Genomic DNA, 23,993 nt, shown 5'->3' with positions numbered 1-23,993 from the left:
TAAGGCATTGGACTAGTGACCTGAAGGTTGTGAGTTCGATCCCCAGCCGAGGCAATGTGTTGTGTCCTTGAGCAAGGCACTTAATCACACATTGCTCTGCGATGACACTGGTGCCAAGCTGTATGAATCCTAATGCCCTTCCCTTGGACAACATTGGTGTCGTGGAGAGGGGAGACTTGCAGCATGGGCAACTGCTGGTCTTCCATACAACCTTGCCCAGGCCTGCGCCCCGGAGAGTGAAGACTTTCCAGGCGCAGATCCATGGTCTCGCAAGACTAACGGATGCCTTAGTAATAATGTAGAAATAGAGAAAATTCTACAGGGTTTACAAACTTTCCAGCACCACTGTATACGTAAGTCAGATGACAATAAACTTGAACTTGCTATGGGTAAGCTCCAGTTTGCATACTAATGTCGCAAAATTAGTACACAGTGCAGAACCACCTCTATTTTGACAGCAATGTATGGAGAAGCCAGAATGGGTATTGTGAAAATGTCAGTATTATGGAAGGAGCAGAGTAACCAGTATGGTCTGCATTCTCATCGCATAGCTTTCTATACTTAGAATCAGATGTATTTTACTACAAACAACAAATATTACTACAATAAATATTACTACAAACAACAAATGTCCCAGCATCAGTCACCGTTGTACACCATTTGTCACAGACTTCTCAATGGAACAGCACTCCTAAATCACTACCCATCATCAGGCTAATTTTGAGTCCAATTTGCAACACTCCCCAGATCCCTCTGTGCCTTAAACTTCTGTTGGAACTCAAGTTTAATGGTTGGAGACAGTTGTCTTTTTTGTATCAGAAACAAGAAGATGCAGTGAAAACACTGGAGGGAGGACATCTAGGAAAAAAAGAGAAAGTTAGTTTAGACAAAAAAAATAGTCCTAATGTTCGAAGAAAAGTGCAAGTTGTGCTTATGAGCTCAATTTCAAATTTACAGAAAATAAAGATTTTTACTCCTCGTGTGTGAAGGATGTAAGAAATGAAGTCACTTCTTTTTCACTATTTTTATTGATTTCTTACATAAAAGAACACAGAGTACAGTAGGATATATAATATATATCGATTACAATATATGGAAATCACAAATATAGTCTCATTATCCCATATCCGTACACATTAAATTTAAACATAATATTGAAAAGAGATCATTTTATTATACAAAAAAAATCTAAACCCACTACCAGAAAAAAAACAGCTGTTTGGTTAAAAAAAAAAGAAAGGAAAAAATCTTTATCATATAATAAAACATATTGTTAGCCAACATCTGTGCTTAATAGCAAATCAAAGATTTTGAAAGTAATTCAAAAAAGGTCTACACAATGTTAAAAAAAAAATCTGGTCTAGGCTCAGAAATTGAACAGCAAATCTTCTCTAAATTTAAGCATGACGTAACATCATTTAACCATTGAGCATGAGTAGGCAAAGTGGTATCCTTCCACTTAAGCAACAATGCCCTCCTGGCTATAAGTGACTCCAAAATAATATCATTTCCTCCAACAATACCAAATAAGGCAGTCAAAGGATTAGGTTTAAAATTTATTTTAAAAAGCACCAAAAAAGTTTGGAATACTTCCTTCCAATATTTTTCAAGACTCGGACAAGTCCAAAACATATGCATTAGTGAAGCTTCTCCATTGTTACATCTGTCACAATAGGGAGACATACCCGATTAAAAACGAGACAACTTATCTTTAGTCATATGGGCCCTATGAACCACTTTAAATTGTAGAAGGGAATGACGGACACATAACAATAAGGTATTAACCAATTTAAAAATTTCATTCCAAGTATCCTCAGAAATTGGAATCTACAAATCTTGTTCCCAAAGATTTTTAATTTTATCTAAAGGAATATTTCTCGTTCTCAACAACATACCATAAATATTAGATATAGATCCATTACGGAAGGGTTTCAAATTAAAAATTGTATCAAGTAAATTCTTATCTGGACTTTTAGGAAATGTATGTACTCGAGAACGCAAAAGAGTCTCTAATTTGTAAACATCGAAAAAGGTGGGTTTTGGGTAGGCTATACTTAGCAGACAATTGTTCAAATGAAGAGATACTATCTCCAACAAACAAGTCCTGAAAACATTTAATACCCAATCTATTCCACTCTTTAAAAACTACATCAGTCATAGAAGGTTTAAAAAAAAGTTAGAAAAAATGGGACTTGAAAGTGAGAAACTCAATAAACCAAAATATTTTCTAAATTGTACCCAAATCCTCAAGGTGTGTTTAACTACAAAATTATCAGTTAAGTTACTTAAAGACAAAGGAATTGAGGATCCGAGAAAAGAAATGATAGAAAATTTCTTAACAGAATTAGCTTCTAAAGAAACCCAGACCAGACAGACCTCTCAATTAATATAATATAACCAAAATGTAAGATTCCGTATATTGACCGCCCAGTAATAAAACCTAAAATTGGGTAAGGCTAAACCTCCATTCTTTTTAGCTTTTTGAAGATGAACATTATTTAATCAAGAAATTTTATTTTTCCATTTATAAGATATAATAGAATCCAGAGAATCAAAAAAGGATTTAGGAATAAAAACAGGTACGGCCTGAAATAAATATAAACATTTAGGCAAAATATTCATTTTAATAGAATTAATTCGGCCAATTAACGATTAAGAGAGGGATGACCGATTTGATAGTGCCTTCGTAACATAATTCAGAAGTGTAAAAAAATTTTCTTTAAAAAAGAATTTATAATTCCTAGTAATTGTTATGCCCAAATAAGTAAATTGATTTCTTACCATTTTAAAAGGAAGGTTAGTACTAACTAATACCAAATTATTCAAAGGAAAACGTTCACTCTTATGAAAGTTAAGTTTATATCCTCAAAGCTGACTAAAGCAGGAGAGTAAAGAAAGTACGGAAGGTTAAGAAGACTCCACATTAGAAATGTAGAGCAAAAGGTTATCAGCATAAAGTGACACATTGTGGGTAATATCCCTCCTTAAAATACCAGTGATATCATTAGATTCCTGGAAAGCAATAGCTAAAGGTTCTAAGACCAAATCAAAAAGCAAATGACTCAAAGGACAACCTTGTCTGGTTCCATGTTGAAGTTTAAATGGTTTAGAACAGGGGTCCCCAACCTTTTTTGCACCGCAGACTGGTTTAATATTGACAATATTCTTGCGGACCGGCCGACCCGGGGGGGGGGGGGGGTTCAAGTTGGGTTAAACTCACCTCAACATGTCTTTTACAGTTAAGGTTGCCAACTTTCTCACTCCCAAAGAAGGGACAAAAGTAGCAGTCAAATCCCAGGATACTTTACTCCAGGAAAGACTACCATGACCATGAAGCCTTGTGCGGGCACCTGTGTGCGCATGCGTGACGTGCGCATGTGATGTGCGCATAAGTGCGGATTTTTTTCCCACAAATCAGTTTTTCCTTCATCTTCCCAACTATACTGTACATACATCATTTCTACTTTATATAAGCTGTGTATTTATCATATCATTCCTGCTTTTACTATATGTTAGTGTTATTTATTTTCGGTTTTATGTGTTACTTGGTATGATTTGTTAGGTTATTTTTTGGGTCTGGGAACGCTCAAAAATTTTTCCGATATAAATTAATGGTAATTGGTTCTTCACTTAACGCCATTTCGGCACGAAAGGTTTCATAGGAATGTTCTACATTAGCGGGGGAAATACGGGACAAGGGCGGTCCCGTATGGGACAAACCAATTTACCCAATATACGGGATGTCCCGGCAAATATGGGACAGTTGACAACCCTATGTTCAAGTTCAACAGTGCATGACAGGGACTGAAAAAGGTGCAGCTGATTCATATCATTTCCTCATGGCCCGGTAGTACATGCTTTGTGGCCCGGTACCGGTCTGCGGCCTGGTGGTTGGGGACCGCTGGTTTAGAATTCTCAGAGTTAGTAAGCACCTGAGCGGAGGGACATAAATAAAGTAATTTAATCCATTGAATAAAATTGGGCCCAAAGCTAATTTTTCTAAGTTTTAAATAAATAATTCCATTTAACCTGATCAAAGGCTTTCTCAGCATCTAAGGATATCACACATTCCAATATCTCTTTAGGAGAATAAATAACATTCAATAAACGACAAATATTAAAATAAGAGCATTGATTTTTGATAAATCCAGTCTGACCATCAGAAATAATCGATGACAAAATATTTTCAATCCTACAAGCCAAAAGTTTAGATAAAATTTTAGTATCAACATTAAGTAAGGAAATTGGTCTATAAGAAGAACATTCAGTTGGATCCTTATTCTTTTTAAGAATTAGCAAAATGGGGGCGGGGGGCATCATGTGATGACATGGGATTGAGATGTGTAAATCCAGCTCTCCCGTAAAAAAATCAGCAAAGTACCGTTTAAACAAAGTAAAGTTAATAAATACTTTCCGAAAACTACTTATAAACTTCGCAAGACTACTCTACGATATGCCTCGTAAACTGCAACAGAAGAAGTCTGTTGTTGTGAAGTCGCAGCGAGATGGGAAGGAAAAAGGGCCTACTGCAGCGATGGAGCTTCGGATTCAGGTTGGATCTCCTTCGGAGGAGACGTATTTTATCTCTGGCATAGAAGAACAGGGAGCAATGGCGGCGGTTGCGGTCTCTCGGAAGAAGATGCCGGAATTGCGCATGCGCAAATCGACACAACTTAAACTACAAGGACCGACGGCCACTGCAACTGAAAGTGACTCAGAGTCAGAATTGGATATCGCAGAGAATACAGATGAAGAAGAGGAGGAAGAACTGGAAGACACTGGAAGTAAAGGAGATGATGGAGACATAAGAGAAGCTTTATTGCAATTAACGGCTGAACTAAGAAAATTAAGAACAGAGCTTAGAGACGTGAAGATGTGCTATGATAAAGCTATGAAAAGACAGGATAAAATGGATAAGAAACTTCAGAAGATGGAAAGAACAATGGAGCATATTAACGATAGAGTGGAAAAAACAGAAAATGTTGTGCTTGTCTGGAACACGGAAAGAAATCGACTCTTGGAGAAAGTGGACGTGTTGGAAAATTTTAGTAGACGTAATAACACTAAAATTGTTGGTCTTAAAGAAGGTATAGAGGGAGATAATCCAATAGAATTTTTTCAAAGATGGATCCCGAAAACCTTGCAAATGAAAGAGGAAGACCGATCAATTGAAACTGAGCTGGTACATAGAGCTCTCAGACCAAAACCACAAGATGACCAATATCCACGATCAATTTTAATAAAATTCTTAAGGTTTCAGGACAAAGAAAGGATTCTACAGGTGGCTGCCCAAGCTGCCAAGAAGAGAAAAGGGCCACTGATGATAGAAGGGAAGAAAATTTTTTTCTACCCTGACATAAGTTATGAACTTTTGAAGAGAAGGAAGAAATTTAATACAGTGAAAAAAGCCCTATGGGATCACGGTTATCAATTTATATTGTGTTATCCTGCAACCTTGAAGATTTTTTTGCCTGGTGGAGAAAAAAGGTTTTTTGACAATTACCGGAAAGTGGAGGAGTTTGTGCAAGATTCTTTGAATATTCAGCAGATACAAGTATCTGATATAGACAACAAATCTAGGGGAGCGAGATGGATTGAAGATGAAGACTGGATCAAGGATTAGGCCTGTTGGATTTTTAGGCGGATAAATATATAAATATATTATTAATTATATGAGGAAGGGGAAGAAAGGTTAAAATTTGAGGAATATTAGTTGGGAATAATGACATTAATTTTTTATATATATATATACACAATTTTTTGTTACGGGGGAGCTGGAAGAAACACTGACCAATCGCTACGTTATTCATGTGTGCAAGCATGGCAATAGTCGTGACCCGCACAATGGAGGGGGGTAGTGTTGTGTATCTTTTCATTCACAACATTAGTGGGGGAGGTATTTTGTTTTTTCTTTTTTTGTATATTATCTATCTTTTTTTTCTTTTTGCCTAGATGATTGGGAGGGAAACACATAGCAACATGGTGAAGTTCAAAGAGATTCCCCAGGGAACTATGAGAGTTGAGAAGCTAAGTAATGTTTTAGATTTTGAGAGATAAATATGAAACATTTTTGAATATTTGGAGCCCTTATTTATAGCTCCGATGATGATGATCTTGGTTCCTTGGGGGAAAGTAACAAATATATATTAAGCAACACACATCAAAGTTGCTGGTGAACGCAGCAGGCCAGGCAGCATGTCTAGGAAGAGGTACAGTCGACGTTTCAGGCCAAGACCTTTCGACTGTAACGTCGACTGTACCTCTTCCTAGAGATGCTGTCTGGCCTGCTGCGTTCACCAGCAACTTTGATGTGTGTTGCTTGAATCTCCAGCATCTGCAGAATTCCTGTTGTTTGCGTTTTTAAATATATATTAAATTTATTTTTATCCCATGGGAGCATGTGCAAACCTTCCAATATTCAGGCGGTTCTTTTTTTTTCTTTTTTTCTTTTCTCTTTAGGTAGGAGTATATATCGGGGGAGGAGGGTTAAGGGGAGGGGGGAAGGTAGATATTTTTTTCTCATGTACCACTTTGAAAAATCAATAAAAATTATATTAAAAAAAGAATAAGCGAAATAGAGGCTTCATAAAAAGAATGTGGCAACCCACCTAATTTAAAAGAGTCCGAAAGGACTGAATATAAGTGAGGTATAAGCAAGGAGGAAAAAGCCTTTTAAAATTCTCCAGAAAATCCATCAGGACCTGGAGCCTTCTCCGAGTGCAAAGAGTGAACAACCTCGGCAATTTCCTCATAAGAAATGGGTTGATGCAGCAATTTTCGATTATCTTCAGAAAGTGTAGGAATGTTTAATCAATCTAAGAAATTATTCATTACAATATTATCTTTAGGAGGATTATTACAGTTTAGAATAGAATTCTCTAAAAGTATCCTTTATTTCTAAATGCTCAGATGTTTTTATCACCATTAGTTTTATAAAGGTCTTTAATTGGTTAGCCAATAGTTTACCCGTTTTATCTCCATGAACATAAAACTGACTTTTATCTTTTAAAAGTTGAGTTTCAATTGGATAAGTTAAAGGCAGATCGTATTTAGTTTTAATTTCAACACGTCTTTTGTATAAAGCAAGATCTGGAGCCAAAGCATATTTTTGGTCTAATTGTTTCAACTGATTGGCTAATTCAATTCTCTACTTATTAGCTTTTTTCCTTAACACTTGTGGTAAAAGAAATAATTTCTCCTCTAATATAAGCCTTAAAAGCATCCCATAAAAATAAAACTAGAAGTCTCTTCTAGCATATTCTCTTCAAAAAAAAAAGAGTAATTTGTCTCTCCAAATTTTTTTTAAATCCTTATCAAATAACAGAGTTGGATTAAAATGCCAGAATCTATTTATTCAGGAGATACCCGGAAGATTTAAAGATAAAAACACAAGAGCATGATCTGAAACAGCAATTTCTTTATATTTACAGGATCGAACCAAAGGAATCAATTGACTATCTACAAAAAAAATATCAATCCTGGAATACGTATGATGAACATGAGAAAAAAATGAGTGCTTTCTATCTGTTGGATACAAAAATTGCCAAACATCAACAATATCACATTTCATTAAAAAGGATTGGATAAAGGAGTCAGATCTACTAAAATTCAATCATTTAAAAGATGAACAATCTAAAACAGGGTCTAAACAACAGTTGAAGTCTCCTCCTAAAACCAGAGAATACAGACTTAAATCTGGTAAAAGGGGAAAAAAAGCGTTCAAAAAAATCTGAATCATCTATATTCGGGGCACACAAATTAGTCAAAACTATTAATTTATTATCTCATTTCCCAGACACTATAACAAAACACCCATTGGTATCAGGCACTACATTATGTTGAACGAAAGAAACTGAATTGCCCATAAGAATCAAAACTCCTCTAGCCTTAGCCTAAAAGGAGGAATGAAACAACAAACCGTTCCAACGGCTGAAAAGACGTAAATTATCACATTTACGAACATGTGTTTCTTGTAAAAACAAATTGAAACATTCAATTTCTTAATATAATTAAATATCTTATTACATTTCACAGGATGATTTAATCCTTTCACATTAAAACTAATTAATAGTATGGTCCACTTTGAATATTGCTTAAGAGAGAGGTTAGAATAAATACCGCTGGAATGTAGATTAAATCCAAACAATGAACTTTAATATAAAGTAACCAAGCAGCAAATGAAGCCAAGAGAACCAAACAGCTGATAGAAAAGGAAAAATCCACCTCCATCCAAAGAGAAATAGTTGTCCAAAGGGCAGTCGACAGCTAAACCTACCAATATTACCCACCCAAAACAATTTACTGGCTGAGCTCCAAAAAATTTCCAAGGCTAACTGTATTCCAACAAGACATAACAAAAAACAGAATAAAATTAAACTTATTTTAAAAACCTCATGAAAAAATATAGTATAATATTTAAAAGAACTAAGAAAAATCAGAGCATATTAATTTGGAAAGTATTAACTCAATAAAAACTTACTAATGTTAAATCCTTAATTTTCTAAGCAAAGAAATAAAAGTGCAAAAAAAAGATACAAAGGTATACCAAAAGTAAAAAAAAATTGTTCATAAAAGAAAGTAATGAACAGTTAGACTGCTGATTCTAAAAAAAAGGATCCATCAGGCAGACGCAACATAGATTTATGTAGGGAATTATTGAACAATTAAACTTCTGATACTGATTCGGAAATTAAGAAATCCTGCACCTCTTGAGTCGAACAGAACCATTTCTGACAGCCACTTTTCAAAATGATTCTAAGACGAGCGGGATAACGAAGTTATTATACAACTCCGACATAACTTTTTTAAACTTTAAGCGTTCATTCAACACCTCAGGTGAAAAATCCTCCATAATTCTGATCTTCTGGCCTTCATAATCAATCATACCTTTCCGATGAGATTCACGAATTAGAAGTTCCTTTGTTTGAAAGTCATGAAGACAAATTATCACTGAATGGGGTCGATCTCCTGAAAGGGGTCTTGATATCGACAATCTATGAGCTCGGCCTATTTCAGGTGGAGATTTTTAAATATTTGGAAATAAATTAGCCAAAAAAGTTTGCAAAAAATTCTGAAGGCTGATTACCTTCCATTAACTCTTTAAGACCCAGAGTACATAAGTTATTCCTTCTGCTTCTATTTTCTAAGTCAATAATCTTCTGTCTTAATGTTTCATTAACCTTTGACTGTTTATCACAGATCTTTTCCAGGTCATCAATCTTCCCATCCAAGATCGTCAAAGTGTCTTCATTCTCTTTTATCCATTTATCGTGTTCACTTAAAGTTTTTTGAATAGAATCCAATTTTACATCCATTCATTTAAATTCAGCACTGAGTTGCCGGAACGCCTGCTGGAACTCCTCCAAAAGTTCATTCAATTCAATTCAACTCAAAGAGAAGCTTGGATAGGTACATGGATAGCTGGGGGATGGTCCTGGTGCAGGTCGATGGGAGTTGGCAGTTTAAATGGTTTCGGCATGGACTAGGTGGGCCAAAGGGCCTGTTTCTGTGCTGCACTTCTCTATGACTCTAAACGAAAGTGAAGAGTTGAGGTCTGTAGTGGGAATCAAAATACAGACAACTGCGAATGGAAAAGTTGTTACATTGGCCTCATTTCATTCTTTCAGTGACTAGGCCCTCCCACCCCCCCACCCCCCCACCCCCCAACCCCCATACATGGTGACTTTCTTACAGGGCTATTTATCCCAGGAAGCAATTTACTCAGATGAGTAATTCATTAAGTAAGAAGAACAAAACAGTGTGCCATACTTCAGAAGGATCTCACCAAGCCTTATAAAATGGTAGTAAGATCTTTGAAGTTGTTTCAGAATAAAAGTATTCTGGATAACGAACTAATGGATGTTCTAAATTTGATTTCTAATAGGTAATTAATAAGGTATTGCAAAGATTATTACAGAAAATAAAGACAAAGGATTCTGCAGAGGTTGCAAATACAGAGTAACTAACACAAAATGCTGGAGAAACTCAGTAAAGCAAGCAGCATCTAAGGAAAGGAATAAAGAGTCAATGGTTCAGGCCCAAACCCTTCATCAGGACACAGATAAAATGGCATAAAAATTAAGGGTTCATGGTGAAGGAAGTAAAAGGTTGACATAGATGTAATGCTAACTAACATGAAGCAGAAAGCTGACAAAAGAGGTTTTTTTTTTCTGGTTAGCAAGATGTAATGAGTAGTGTGCCAAGAGGATTTATACAAGGACCTAAACCTTTTCTTAGGTGGTCCCTTGGGATCAGTGATTTGCTTCACTCTGGTTTGATGCATTCCAATGTGACTAATAAGGCTAATGTGGGAACAACACAAGTTACTATAGGTGAAGCATGTGATGGGGAGGCACTGTAACGTAACAGTTTAGTGTAATGTTATTACAGCACCAGCAACTTGGGTTCAATTCCGTTGCTGACTGTAAGGAATTCATATGTTCTCTCTATGACCACCTGGGTTTCCTCCAGATGCTCCAATTTCCTCCCACATTCTAAAAATATATGTACAGTTTAGTAGGTTAATTAGTCACGTGGATGCAATTGGGCAGTGCAGGCTCATTGTGCCGGAAGGGCCCATTACCGTACTGTTTCTCTAAATTAAAAAAACTGACAGATGAGTAAATGTGGTGTCCTTAGATACTCTTTGATTGCATGGTTTTAATCTCAATGCTTCTTCTCCACTTGAGTGGTTATGGGCCAGAAATTCCTAGGAACCAGGCGATGATGAAACAGTTTTTCCAAGAGCACATCTATCACTCTTTTTCTCTAACTGCCTGGTAATCACTTCCCATGACAGAGTGAAATCATGTCCCTGACTGATGTAACTGAGCCTCAACTTAGGGATGCTAGCCAGGGGGAAGTTACTCATGTTTGTTCACTTATCCTGACAGTGGCTATAGAAGATATGTGGTGTCAGCGTTGGTGGTACCTTTTCAGTGTTTTGAGCATTTGGTGCAGGTAGTTCAGATTTTAGAAGCATAAAGAAAGATCTCGGGTGCCTAAGAGGCCATTGTGAGCAATCTTGAGCCTCATATCTAAGAAATGTGCTAGCATTTAAGAGGGTGCAGAAGAGGTTCACGAGTATGATCCTAAGAATCATGGCTTTGAGTCTGTACACACTGGAGTCTTGAAGAATGAGACGGGGGAAGGGGTTGGGATCTTACTGGAACCTACTGCATATTGTATTGAAAAGCCTAAATAGAATGAACGAGGCTAGGATATTTCCAATCTTCAGAGGGTCCAGGACCAGAAAGCACTGTCTCAGAATATCAGTTCATCTTTTTAAATAAGGATGAATTTCTTTAGCCAGAGAGTGATAAATTTGTGAAATTCATTGCTACCAGCTACCGTGGAGGCCAAGTTATTGGGTATATTTAAAGCGGAGGTTGATAGGTTCTTGATTAGTAAGGAGTCAAAGGTTATTAGGAAAGCAGAAGAATAGGGCTGAGAGAATAATAAATCAGTGGAATGGCAGAGCAGACTCAATGGGCCAAATGATCTAATTCTGCTCTTACGCCTGAGGTTTTGATCTTCAAATAATGCTTTCCTTTGTCTTGTGTGTATGACTCATTCACAGAAGCAACGATAGTTTAGAATTCAACCTACAAATGTGCACTCATTGTTTGCACACTGCTGTTCAACCACTGAAGCAAGAATGATCTTGGCTTTGGAACAGACTTGCCAAAGGTTTAATGGTTTTCCCAAAGTTCTCAAGTGCCTGCTGACTGCTTAATTGTCTGCCACCATTCACAACAAGCTCTAGAAATGCATGACTTGGATATGATCTATTCATCGTAGAGTTGCTTATATTGCTGGCTACTTAGCACACATATAACATCAGGTTAGCATTTCATTGTCAAGTACAACCAAAACTGTTCTGATCATGCTCCTCTGCATTCTTCAATGAAACTGGTCTCCAGGCTAGACTTTGTGGGCAGAATGACAGATGTAAAGTTACAGATTATGTGCCCATTTCTGCTAATGGCAATGGTGTACAGCGTATTACTGGCACCCAGATCTATTTGAATCTATCCTATTCAGCATGACTAAGGAGTCACACAACATAATGAAGGGCATCCTCAACATGAAGAAAAACTATCACAAGGACTATAGAACACAGAAACTGGTAATCAAATGGCCAACTAATCTAATCCTGCCTGCACAATGTCCATTTCTTTTGTGTGCCATACTCTACCAGAGCCTCAGTGACCACTTTTCAAGTGGTTGTCTTGGGGGAAAGATTCTGTGAGTGGTTCCCCATGTCCTTCTCACAGCGCAGTTTTTTTTTTACGAGGCCAAGTTGTGAGCTGGACACTCAACCCAGCATGGATGGAAAGCATGCCCAGGAGCGGCCCATCTGGATTCAAACTCGGGAACCTTCACTCCGGAGTCTGGTGTTGATGTCACTGCACCACCAGCCAGCCTACAATGTCCATATTCTTCCATTTTTCTCACATTCATGTGCCTATCTAAACATGTCTTAAGATTCCTTAATGTATCTGTCTCTGCAAATTCCAGGCACCCACCACTCTCTGTGTAATAAAACCTGCCCTTCACATCTTCTTTGAAATTACCCCCTTTCACCTCTGGTATTACACATTTCAACTCTGGGAGAAAAAATACTGTCTATCTATGCCTCTCATAATATTATAAACCTCTATCAGACCCCTCAGCCTCTGCAGCTTCAGAGAAAACAAACTGTGTTTGTCTAATCTCTCTGATCCAAACATCATCCTGGTAAACCTCTTCTGCATCCTCTCCAAAGTCTCAACATCCTTCCCATAATGGGCCAATCAGAATTGTACGAAACACTCCAGATGACTCCTAACTAGTTTCATAAAACTGCAACATAACTTCCTGACATTTGATCTCATTGTCTCGACTAATAAAAAAAAAGAAAGCCACATGTCTTCTAGGCATATATAGGTATAGAATATGCCACAACCTATAAACCTGTGTAGCCATTTTCAGGAAGCCATGAACTCGGACACCAAGATCCCTCTGCTCCTCAGCATGGTTTAGTGTCTATACAGTGGTCACTTTTTGCAGTGCTCTCATAGTGCGGCAAAGACAATGTCAATAAGTTTTCCCTGTGTCTTGATTTCTGGCTAACTCCCACAGATCCAGACAGGCAGCTTTGTCTATTAGAATTTGGACAGCCGAATATGGAATAGCCATTCTTAGTAGATGACACTAGATCTTACATAGAGTGCATTCTGTACCCTTCAAGATTCAAGTTTATTTATCATGTGCACATTGAAACATACAGTGAAATATGTCACTTGCATTAACACACCAGAGCGCGTGCTGGGGGCCAAGGTCACCACACATTCCAGTACCAGCATACCCTTGCTGCCTTCAGTGCACTTTTGAGGTATTATTCAACATAAAGGAGGAAATAGCACAGGCTCAGAACGGCACAGCAGCGTAGTGGTTAGCACAATGCTTTATATTACCAGTGACCCAGGTTCAATTCCCACCACCGTCTATAAGGAGTTTGTACATTCTCCCTATGACTGTGTGGGTTTCCTCCAGGTGCCCTGGTTTCTTCCCACAGTCCGAAGATGTACTAGTTAGTAGGTTAATTGGTCATTGTAAATTGTCCCATTATTAGCCTAGGGTTAAATTGGGGGATTGCTGGGCGGCACAACTCAAAGATCTGGAAGGGCTTATTCCACACTGTATCACAATAAATAAATGAATAAATAAAATAAAATAAAAATTAAAGCTACAGGAGAATGACTGATGCTAATCAGTAACTGGAATTGGTTTATTATTGTCACATGTACTGAGATACAGTGAAAAGCTTGCCCTACATACAGTTCATACAGATCAAATCATTACACAGTGCATTGAAGTAGAACAAGGTATAACTATTACAGAATGCAGCATAAAGTACAACAGGTACAGGGAAAGTGCAGCAGAGGTAAAAAAAAATAAGGTGCAAGACCATAACAAGGTAGATCGTGAGGTCAAAAGCCCATCTTACTGTATTAGAGAATCATTCAATGATCTTATAACAGCAGAATAGAAGCTGTCCTGGTCTCTTCCTTACCTGTGTTCAACCTGATGTCATGATGCCTAGCACTGAGGGCTGGCAAGGCAACTTCCCCAGCCTGTACATACCATACTGCCACCTGTTAAGCAACTGCAGTTGGAACAGGATATAACCAGGCAACATGAGGGAAAAGGATCTTGTACAATATGACTGCCAGAGCATTGCTTATATAGTCCATGAGATAGCTGTCTCAACTTAAGACACCAGTATTCAATTATTTCAAGAAAGATTTTGCATCATTGATTCTGCTGGGAGTGACTTAACCATGTCTGAATTCAGTACCCTAATCAATGCTAGATGATTCATCAAGTGGTGCTTTTTAACACAGGTACTATGTACAACTCAGTGGCTTATTATTTCAAACAGAAGTTCGGGGCTAATCACATTGTGGCAGGTCAGGAGGCATGTGTAAGCCAGTCTGGATTTTTAAAAAAAGCCAGACAGTGACTTCACACACAAAATGCTGGAGGAACTCAGCAGGGCAAGCAGTATCAATGGAAAAGAGTATATTCAACGTTTCAGGCCAAGACCCTTCATCAGGACTGGAGAAAAAGAGAAGAGGTGTCAGAGTCAGAAGGTGGGTGGGGGGGGGAGGAGAGGAAGAAACACAAGGTGATACGTGAAACTGGGAGGGAGGAGGGATAAAGTAAAAGGTTGAGAAGTTGATTAGTGAAAGGGATACTGGATGCAGAAGGGGAAATCTGATAAGAGAGGACAAAAAGCCATAGAAGAAAGAAAAGAGGGAGGCAATGGGCAGGTAAGGAGATAAGGTGAGGTAGGGAAAAGGGATTGGAGAATGGTGAAGGAGGTGGGGAATTACCAGAAGTTCAAGGAAAGACTGTGGCTTCTTCACTTGAAAAGTACTAGTGAATTAGGCATTTATTTTAAAAGATAATCTGATACTTCTGTACTAATCACAAGTGTCCATTTCATTGCTTCTACAAGATCAACCTCAGCTTACGGACACCTAACTTATGAAAGTATCAATCATATGAACAAATATTTTGGAGACAGGAGAGATTTGCCAGCTGCTGAGGGGCTACAGGCATTTTGCACTGCCTGGGTACTTAGCTCACTTTTGCATTTCCAACTAGCAAATGTTCGGGTTACGAATAGTTTAAAGGAACAGAACCCAGCCATGACCTGGTGACAGCGTAGTGGGATTTAGAAACATAGAAAACCTACAGCACAATACAGGCCCTTTAGCCCACAATGCTGTGCCAAACATGTCCTTACTTAGAAATTACCTAAGATTACCAAAAGCCCTCTATTTTTCTAAGCTCCATGTACCTATCCAGGAGTCTCTTAAAAGACCCTATCATATCTGACTCCACCACCATCGCTGGCAGCCCATTCCATGCATTCACCACTCTCTGCGTAAAAAACTTACTCTTGACATCTCCTCTGTACCTACTTCCAAGCACCTTAAAACTGTGCCCTCTTGTGTTAATCATTTCAGTCCTGGGAAAAAGCCCCTGACTATCTACACCATCAATACGTCTCATCATCTTTTTCACCTCTCATCCTCCGCTGCTCCAAGGAGAAAAGGCTGAGTTCACTCAACCTATGCTCATAAGGCATGCTCCCCAATTCAGGCAACATCCTTGTAAATCTCCCCTGCACCCTTTCTATAGCTTCCACATCCTTCCTGTTTTGAACTTGCGTTTCTGGATCGTTAGTCCAGGTGTTTGGGTTCTAGTCTGTTAAATTAATCACTGTACCACCACAATACCAATCAGAGCAAAATCACATTTTTATCACTCAGTAGTAACCATTCAACATGGGTTATTTGTTCCTCTGAATAAATATGCTAAAGGTATTCTCTTTGTATTAATACAATCTAATTTGCACAATATGAATCAAGATCAGATTTTTGTAAAACATGGGTTCTATCTGAAACACTGTACTCCCTGTCCTCCCTGTCTAATAATTAAAAGTGGCTAAGTTGGCAACATCTCTCTAAGTTAGAGAATAGTCAGAGATATTATGCTGATCCATTTCATAATACATTTCAAAGACACCATCCAGTTTGCTCAAGATGTTTTTTACAAGAATGTATACCAGATAGCTGTGCAAGCAAAGCTCAAAGCTCTACCTTAGGACCTGAGCATAAAACCTATACTGATACTTTAGTGAAGTGAGAGGATATTAATGAGAAGTCCAATGCTTTGAATAAGAAACACAAGGAAATTTGCAGATGCTGGAGATCCAAATCAACAAATAATCTTCCCCAAGATAGCATGGTGATTAGCGTAACGCTTTACAGCTCAAGTTGTTGGAGTTTGCAGTTCAATTCTATCATCCTCTATAAGAAAGTCCGAATGCCGTTCCTTTGTGTCTTTGTCTGTGCCTGTGTGCCTGAAGGTGTGTGTGCATGTGCCTATGTTCTCTAGGTGCTCCACTTTCCTCCCGCAGTCTAAACATGTACTGGTTCGAAGGTTCAAAAACATAATAAAATCTACAGGTGCTGGAAATCCAAAGCAACACACACAAAATGCTGGAGGAACTCACCTCCAGCATTTTGTTTGGTTAGTAAGTTAATTGGTTATTGTAAATTGTCCTGTGATTAGGCTAGGGTTAAGTTGGTGTGTTGTTGGATGGCTCAGTGGGGCAGAAGAGCCTGTTCCATGCTGAATCACTAAATAGAAAGAGAGAGAGACCACAGATAACAATTAATTGGTCATTTATCTCAAACCAATTTTTTAAGACATTTAACACATTTGCCTGTATAACAAACTCAGTGCACAAGGGTTCAACTCGCATTGTTTAGCTGTGCTTCAGAAAGGATTCTTAACACATTGTAAATTCATCATAATGGTCAGCAGTTCACCGGAACTAGAGAACTCAATCTTTTCTCTGCAATAACACAAAACCTATTCAGAAAATCTAATTTAGCATTCCTTCTGCTGAAAGGTATTCACAGTTCAAGTGAATAAATTTGAAACAATAACAATGTAGACTATTTTCTAAATGGTTCTCAGAATTGAGGTTTATGAGAATGATCCTGGGAATGAAAGATGAACATACGAGGAGCATTTGATGGCTCTGGGCCTGTAATCATTGGAGTTTAAAAGAATGAGGGGGAATCTCATTGAACCCTAACAAATATTGAAAAGCCTAGATAGAGTGGATGTGGAGAGGATGTTACCTATAGTGGGGGAGTTCAAGATCAAAGGGCATAGCCTCAGAATACAAGGATGTCTCTTTAGAACAGAGATGAGAAGAAATTTCTTTAGCCAGAGACCTGTAAACTTGTAGAATTCATTGCCACAGATGGCTGCGGAGGCAGAGTCATTGGGTATATTTAAAACATAGGTTGATAGGTTTTTGATTAATCAGTGAGTCAAAGGTTATGGGCAGAAGGCACGAGAATGGGGTTGAGAGGAATAATAAATCAGCCATGATAGAATGGTGGAGAAGAGAGACCATAAGACATGAGAGCGGAATTAGGCCAACTGGCCAATCAAGTCTACGCCGCCACTCAATCATGGCTGATCCTTTCTCTCTCCTCCTCCTCAACCTCAGTTCCTGGCCTTCTCACATAACCTTTGATGCCATGTCCTTGCCGAAGAAGGCTTCAGTGTCCTGCCTCAACAACTACTGTCCCGTTGCTCTCATATCCATCATCATGAAATGTTTCGAGAGGCTCGTCATGAGGCACATAAAGACCCTGCTGCCCCCCTCACTGAACCCCCAGCAGTTGGCATATCGTCCCAACCGCTCAACAGACGACGCCATCGCCACAACCCTCCACCTGGCCCTCACCCACCTGGACAAAAAAGACATGTATGTTCGAATGCTGTTCATAGATTCAGTTCAGCATTCAACACAATCATTCCTCAGAAACTGATTGGAAAGCTGAAACTGTTGGGCCTGAACACATCCCTCTGCAATCGGATCCTAGACTTCCTGATTGGGGAGACCTCAGTCAGTCCAGATCGGGAGCAGCACCTCCAACACCATCACACTGAGCACGGGGGCCCCTCAGGGCTGTGTGCTCAATTCACTGCTGTTCACTCTGCTGACCCACGACTGTGCTGCAACACACAGCTCAAATCACATCAAGTTTGCCAATGACACGGCCATGGTGGGTCTCATCTGCAAGAATGACAAGTCAGCATACAGACAGGAGGTGCAGCGGTTAACAGACTGGTGCAGAGCCAACAACCTGTCTCTGAATGTGAACAAAACAAAAGAGACGGTTGTTGACTTCAGGAGAGCACGGAGGGACCACTCTCCGCTGAACATTGACAGCTCCTCCATAGAGATCGTTAAGAGCACCAAATTTCTTGGTGTTCGCCTGGCGGAGAATCTCACCTGATCCCTCAACACTAGCTCCATACCCAAGAAAGCCCAGCAGCGTCTACTTTCTGCGAAGGCTGAGAAAAGTCCATCTCCCACCCCCCATCCTCACCACACTCTACAGAGGTTGTATTGAGAGCATCCTGAGCAGCTGCATCACTGCCTGGTTTGGGAATTGCACCGTCTCGGATGGCAAGACCCTGCAGCGGATAGTGAGGTCAGCTGAGAAGATCACTGGGGTTTCTCTTCCTGCTATTACAGACATTTATACCACAAGCTGCACCCGCAAAGCTAACAGTATTGTGAAGGACCTCACGCACCCCTCACACAAACTCTTCTCCCTCCTGCCAGCTGGCAAAAGGCACCAAAGCATTTGGGCTCTCACGACCAGACTGTGCAACAGTTTCTTCCCCCAAGCCATCGGACTCCCCAATACTCAGAGTCTGGATTGCATCTACATCATTTATTATTATATTGTAATTTGTCCTCTACTGTGCCTATTGTCTTGTTTATTAATTATTGTACTGCCCTGCACTGTTTTGTGCACTTTATGTAGTCCTGTGCAGGTCTGTAGTCTAGTGCAGTTTTTATGTTGTTTTACATCGTCTAGTGCAGCTTCATGCTGTCTCACATAGTCTAGTGTAGTTTTGTGTTGTTTCATGTAGCACCAGGATCCTGGAGGAATGTTGTTTCGTCTTTACTGTGTACTGTACCAGCAGCTTATGGTCGAAATGACAGTAAACTTGACTTGACTTGACTTGAACCTATAAATCTGTGCCTTAAATACACCTAATGACCTGGCCTCCACAGCTGCATGTGAATACAAGTTCTACAAATTCACCACCCTTGGCTAAAGAAATTTCTCTGCATCTCTGTTTTAAAAGGGCACCCCTCTATCCTCAGGCTGTGCCCTCTTGTCCTAGACTCTCCAACCATGGGAAATATCCCTTCCACATCTACTCGGGCAGGGCTTTCAACATTCGAAATGTTTCAATGAGATCCTCCCCCACCCCCCCCGCAATCCTTCAAAATTCCAGTGAGTACTGACCCAGAGCCATCAAACTTTCCTCGTATGATAACCCTTTCATTCCTGGAATCAACCTTGTGAACCTCCATTGGACACCCTCCAACGTCAGCACATCTTTTCTAAGATGAGGGGCCCAAAAATGTTCACAAGACTCAAGGTGAGGCTTCACCAGTGCTTTATAAAGCCTCAGCATCACATCCTTGTTCTTGTAATCTAGATCCCTTGAAATGAATGCTAACATGGCATTTGCCTTCCTCATCACCGACTCGACCTGCAAGTTAACCTTAAGGGTGTTCTGCACAAGGACTCCCAAGTCCCTTTGCATCTCAAATTTTTGGATTTTCTCCCCTTTTAGAAAATAGTCTACATTCATTTCCCTTTTCTTTTAACGTACTTGAAAAAACTTCTACTATCCACTTTGATATTAATTTGTAGCTTGCAAATATTTCATCTTTTCCCTTCTAATGATTTTTTAGTTGCGCTCTGTAGGTTTTTAAAAGCTTCCCAATCCTCTATCTTCCCACTAATTTTTGCTTTGTTGTATGCCCTTTCTTTGGCTTTTACAATAGCTTTTACTTCCCTTATCAGCCACGGTTGTATTATTTTACCATTTGAGTATTTCTTCATTTTTGGAATACACATGTCCTGCACCTTCCTCATTGTTCCCAGAAACACACGCTATTGCTGCTTTGCTGACATCCTTGCCAGCATCTCCTTCCAATTTACTTCCGCCAACTCCTCTCTCATAACACTGTAACTTCCTTTACTCCACTGAAATACTGCAACATCTGACTTCACTTTCCCCTTATCAAATTTCAAGTTGAACACAATCATAGAGGAAGGATGTGGAAGCATTGGACAGGGTACAGAGGAGATTTACCAGGATGCTGTCTGGTTTAGAGAGTATGCATTATGATCAGAGATTAAGGGAGCTAGGGCTTTACTCTTTCGAGAGAAGGAGGATGAGAGGAGACATGATAGAGCTGTACAAGATAATAAGAGGAATAGATAGAGTGGATAGCCAGTACCTCTTCCCCAGGGCACCAACTGCTCAATACAAGAGGACATGGCTTTAAGGTAAGGGGTGGGAAGTTCAAGGGAGATATTAGAGGAAGGTTTTTTACTCAGAGAGTGGTTGGTGCGTGGAATGCACTGCCTGAGTCAGTGGTAGAGGCAGATACACTAGTGAAGTTTAAGAGGCTACTAGACGGGTATATGGAGGTATTTAAGGTGGGGGCTTATATGGGAGGCAGGGTTTGAGGGTCGGCACAACATTGTGGGCCGAAGGGCCTGTACAGTGCTGTACTATTCTATGTTCTATATTGTGATCACTGGTTCCTAAGGGTTCTTTCACCCTAAGCTCCCTAATCGCCTCGAGTTCATTAAATAACACCCAATCCAGTATAGCTGATCCCCTAGTAGGCTCAATGACAAACTGCTCTAAAAAGCTATCTCTTAGGCATGCTACAAGCTCACTCTCGAAATCCATTGGCAGCCTGATTTTCTTAATCAACCTGCATGTTAAAATCTCCCATGACTACATAACATTGCCCTTTTGACTTGACTTTTCTATTTCCTGTTGTAACCTGTGGTCCACCTCCCAGCCACCGTTGGAGGCCTGTACGTAACTGCCATCAACATCCTTTTACCCTTGCAGTTTCTTAACTCAACCGACAAGGATTCAACATCTTCCAATCCTATGTCACATTTTTCTACTGATTTGATACCATCCTTTACCAGTAGAGCCACACCACCCCCTCTGCCTACCTTCCTATCCCTCTGATATAACATGTAACCTTGGACATTCAGCTCCCAACTACAAGCATCCTTCAGCCACGATTCAGTGATGGCCACAACATCATACCTGGCAAACTTGATGGGCTGAATACTCTAATTCTGCTCCTATGTCATATGGTTTTATGAATATATCAAAAATAGTTCTGTCAATGTACCATTGAATGTGAGGGAGGGGGACAGAGCGGGAGAGGGAGGTGGGGGGTGAGAGAGGTGGGTGAGAGAGAATATGAATGAATACTGATATGCACAAAAGTTGTTAAATTACCCTCCACTTACACCAAGGAGGGCCTTTGTACATGACAAGACTTTTCTTTAAACCCAAGTGGAAATTCTATTACATTGCCACCGTATTTAATAAGCAATTTACACTGTAGTTAAATTGCTAAAGGTACAGACTCCAAAACCGTCTCGCCACGTGGCTCCAGCACAGGTAAACCACTGGTATCCACCGTATAAAAGGTGGAAAATTGCCCAGGTTTGTCCTTCCACAGAAGATAACAAATCTAGTCAGGTTAATTATTATTCCATCATTCTGCCTGTAGTCACTGCTGTGCTTTGTAACTTCAAAACATTAAACTAATTCGAAGGAAGTCATTAATTATTTAACCAACAAGAATGTTTAATCAACATATTTACAAGATTTTGAAAGGGTACGTCAGTTTAGGGGATATTTGCAGGATGGTTTGAGTGCTTACAAAAAACTGTATGATAGAAAAATGCGCGAGGCTCAGCAGTCAAGCAAGCCTTCCACATTAGCAACAGCAGACGATGAACCTCGACCTTCGACATCGAGGCGGGCAGTCATAGGAGAAGATAAGCCGCCTGCTCTAATGGGAACAGACGACGAGATGACACCCCAATGTCCCACCACCCCGCGATTCGCGGAGAATGCAGCAGTAGCCGGGAGGCACACAGCACATCTTTAAGAAAAAAACCGAAATAAACATGCTAATTAATTAGGTGCCGCCCGACACGTAATTGTCCGCCCAGATCAGAGGCGATGCAATCGGCAATCCCCAATGGCAAGGCAGTGTGGAGGATCAGACAAATCTTGGGGTCCGAGTCCATAGGACGCTCAAAGCAGCTGCGCAGGTTGATCTGTGGTTAAGGAGGCATACGGTGTATTGGGCTTCATTAATCGTGGAATTGAATTTTTAGGAGCCGAGAGGTAATGTTGCAGCTAGATAGGACCCTGGTCAGACCCCACTTGGGGTACTGTGCTCAGTTCTGTTTGCCTCACTACAGGAAGGATGTGGAAACCATAGGAAGGGTGCAGAGGAGATTTACAAGGATGTTGCCTGGATTGGGGAGCATGCCTTATGAAGACAGGTTGAGTGAATTCGGCCTTTTCTCCTTGGAGCGACGGAGGATGAGAGGTGACCTGATAGAGGTGTATAAGATGATGAGAGGCATTGATCTTGTGAATAGTCAGAAGCTTTTTCCCAGGGCTGAAATGGCTGCCACAAGAGGGCTCAGGTTTAAGGTGCTGGGGAGTAGGTACAGAGGAGATGTCAAGGGTATGTTTTTATGCAGAGAGTGGTGAGTGCGTGGAATGGGCTACCGGCAACCATGGTGGAAGCGGATATGATAAGGTCTTTTAAGACTTTTGGATAGGTACATGGAGCTTAGAAAAATAGAGGGCTATGGGTAACCCTAGTCATTTTTATGGTAGGGACATGTTCAGCACAACTTTGTGGGCTGAAGGGCCTGTATTGTGCTGTAGGTTTTCTATGTTTCTAAAGCTGGGACGTTGCAGCAGAAATACCAAATGAGTGTTCTAGGTACAACCATCTTTAGGTGCTTCATCAGTGGCATAATCTTCATCCTAAGACAGGAGAACGAACCTTTTATTAATGACTGGATATGAAGTTACCTTTGCAAATCTTCAAGTTAACAAGGCAACCCAGACTCTCACACAGCGAGATCCAAGAAATATCCAGACTTGGGCTTTTAAGTGGCAGATGTTACTTGCCTTTAACTGAATGTTGTTTATTTCCTGATGCAGACTGGCATAGGCAGCTTCACTTGCTGAGGAGTTGCGAGTGGAACTGAATATTATGCAACTATCAATCAATATTTCTACTCCTAACCTTACTAATAAGTAAGGTCATTGATATAACAGTTGGAGATGGTCTGTTATTGCATTACCCAGAAGCCCCTGTATTAATGGCCTCAAACTATGAAGATGGACCTCTGACTGCATCAACTTGCAAGAACAGTTTTTATCCCACTGTAAGGTGGGAGGAGAAGATGGCAGCGCGACGCGCGCACGCAGCTCTCCGCTGAAAATGATATTGTTTCTGTTAAATAGGGGCCGTGGACAATTCTGATTTGATGGAGACAGACGTGAAAGCACAGAGGAACATCTGGAGAAATTTCTGAAACGCCGGTTCGTTGCCGCTGTTACTGGGCGATCGAGAATCTTCTGGTGGGAAGGCTCCAAAATCCCCGGCTTTGCCTGCTGCTGGCGATCAAGGCTGAGGTCAAATCGTTCGGATTGAGATGGTGCTCGGTACTCGGTGTCGGAGGGCTGATCGGAGGCTCGAAGTTTTCGTACGACTCAAGAGTCGGACTGTGGTGAGGCATGGCAGGGAGAGTTTTCTTCCTTTTCCCGTCTGCGTGAGATGTGGGACATTCGAGAGACTTTGAGGTTTTTTACTGTGCCATGGCCTTTTCTTCATCAAGTTATGGTATTGTTGCACTGTTGTAACTATATGTTATAATTATGTAGTTTTTGTTAAGTTTTTCAGTCTTGGTCTGTCCTGTGTTTTTGTGATATCACACCGGAGGAATATTGTATCATTTCTT

The 23,993-nt window shown here is 40.0% G+C and overlaps 1 protein-coding gene across 2 annotated transcripts in view; it reads right to left on the bottom strand.

Annotated features, from left to right (window-relative positions):
• The window catches only part of acer3 (alkaline ceramidase 3), a 309,653-nt gene that overhangs the window by 208,680 nt on the left and 76,980 nt on the right, over window positions 1–23,993 (bottom strand). The gene's annotated exons all lie outside the window — the stretch shown is intronic.

Source organism: Mobula birostris, chromosome 7, assembly GCF_030028105.1.
Source record: "Mobula birostris isolate sMobBir1 chromosome 7, sMobBir1.hap1, whole genome shotgun sequence".
Lineage (NCBI taxonomy): Eukaryota > Metazoa > Chordata > Chondrichthyes > Myliobatiformes > Myliobatidae > Mobula > Mobula birostris.
Note: the sequence above shows the minus strand (reverse complement) of the source record. Positions and strands in the feature narration are given on the sequence as shown.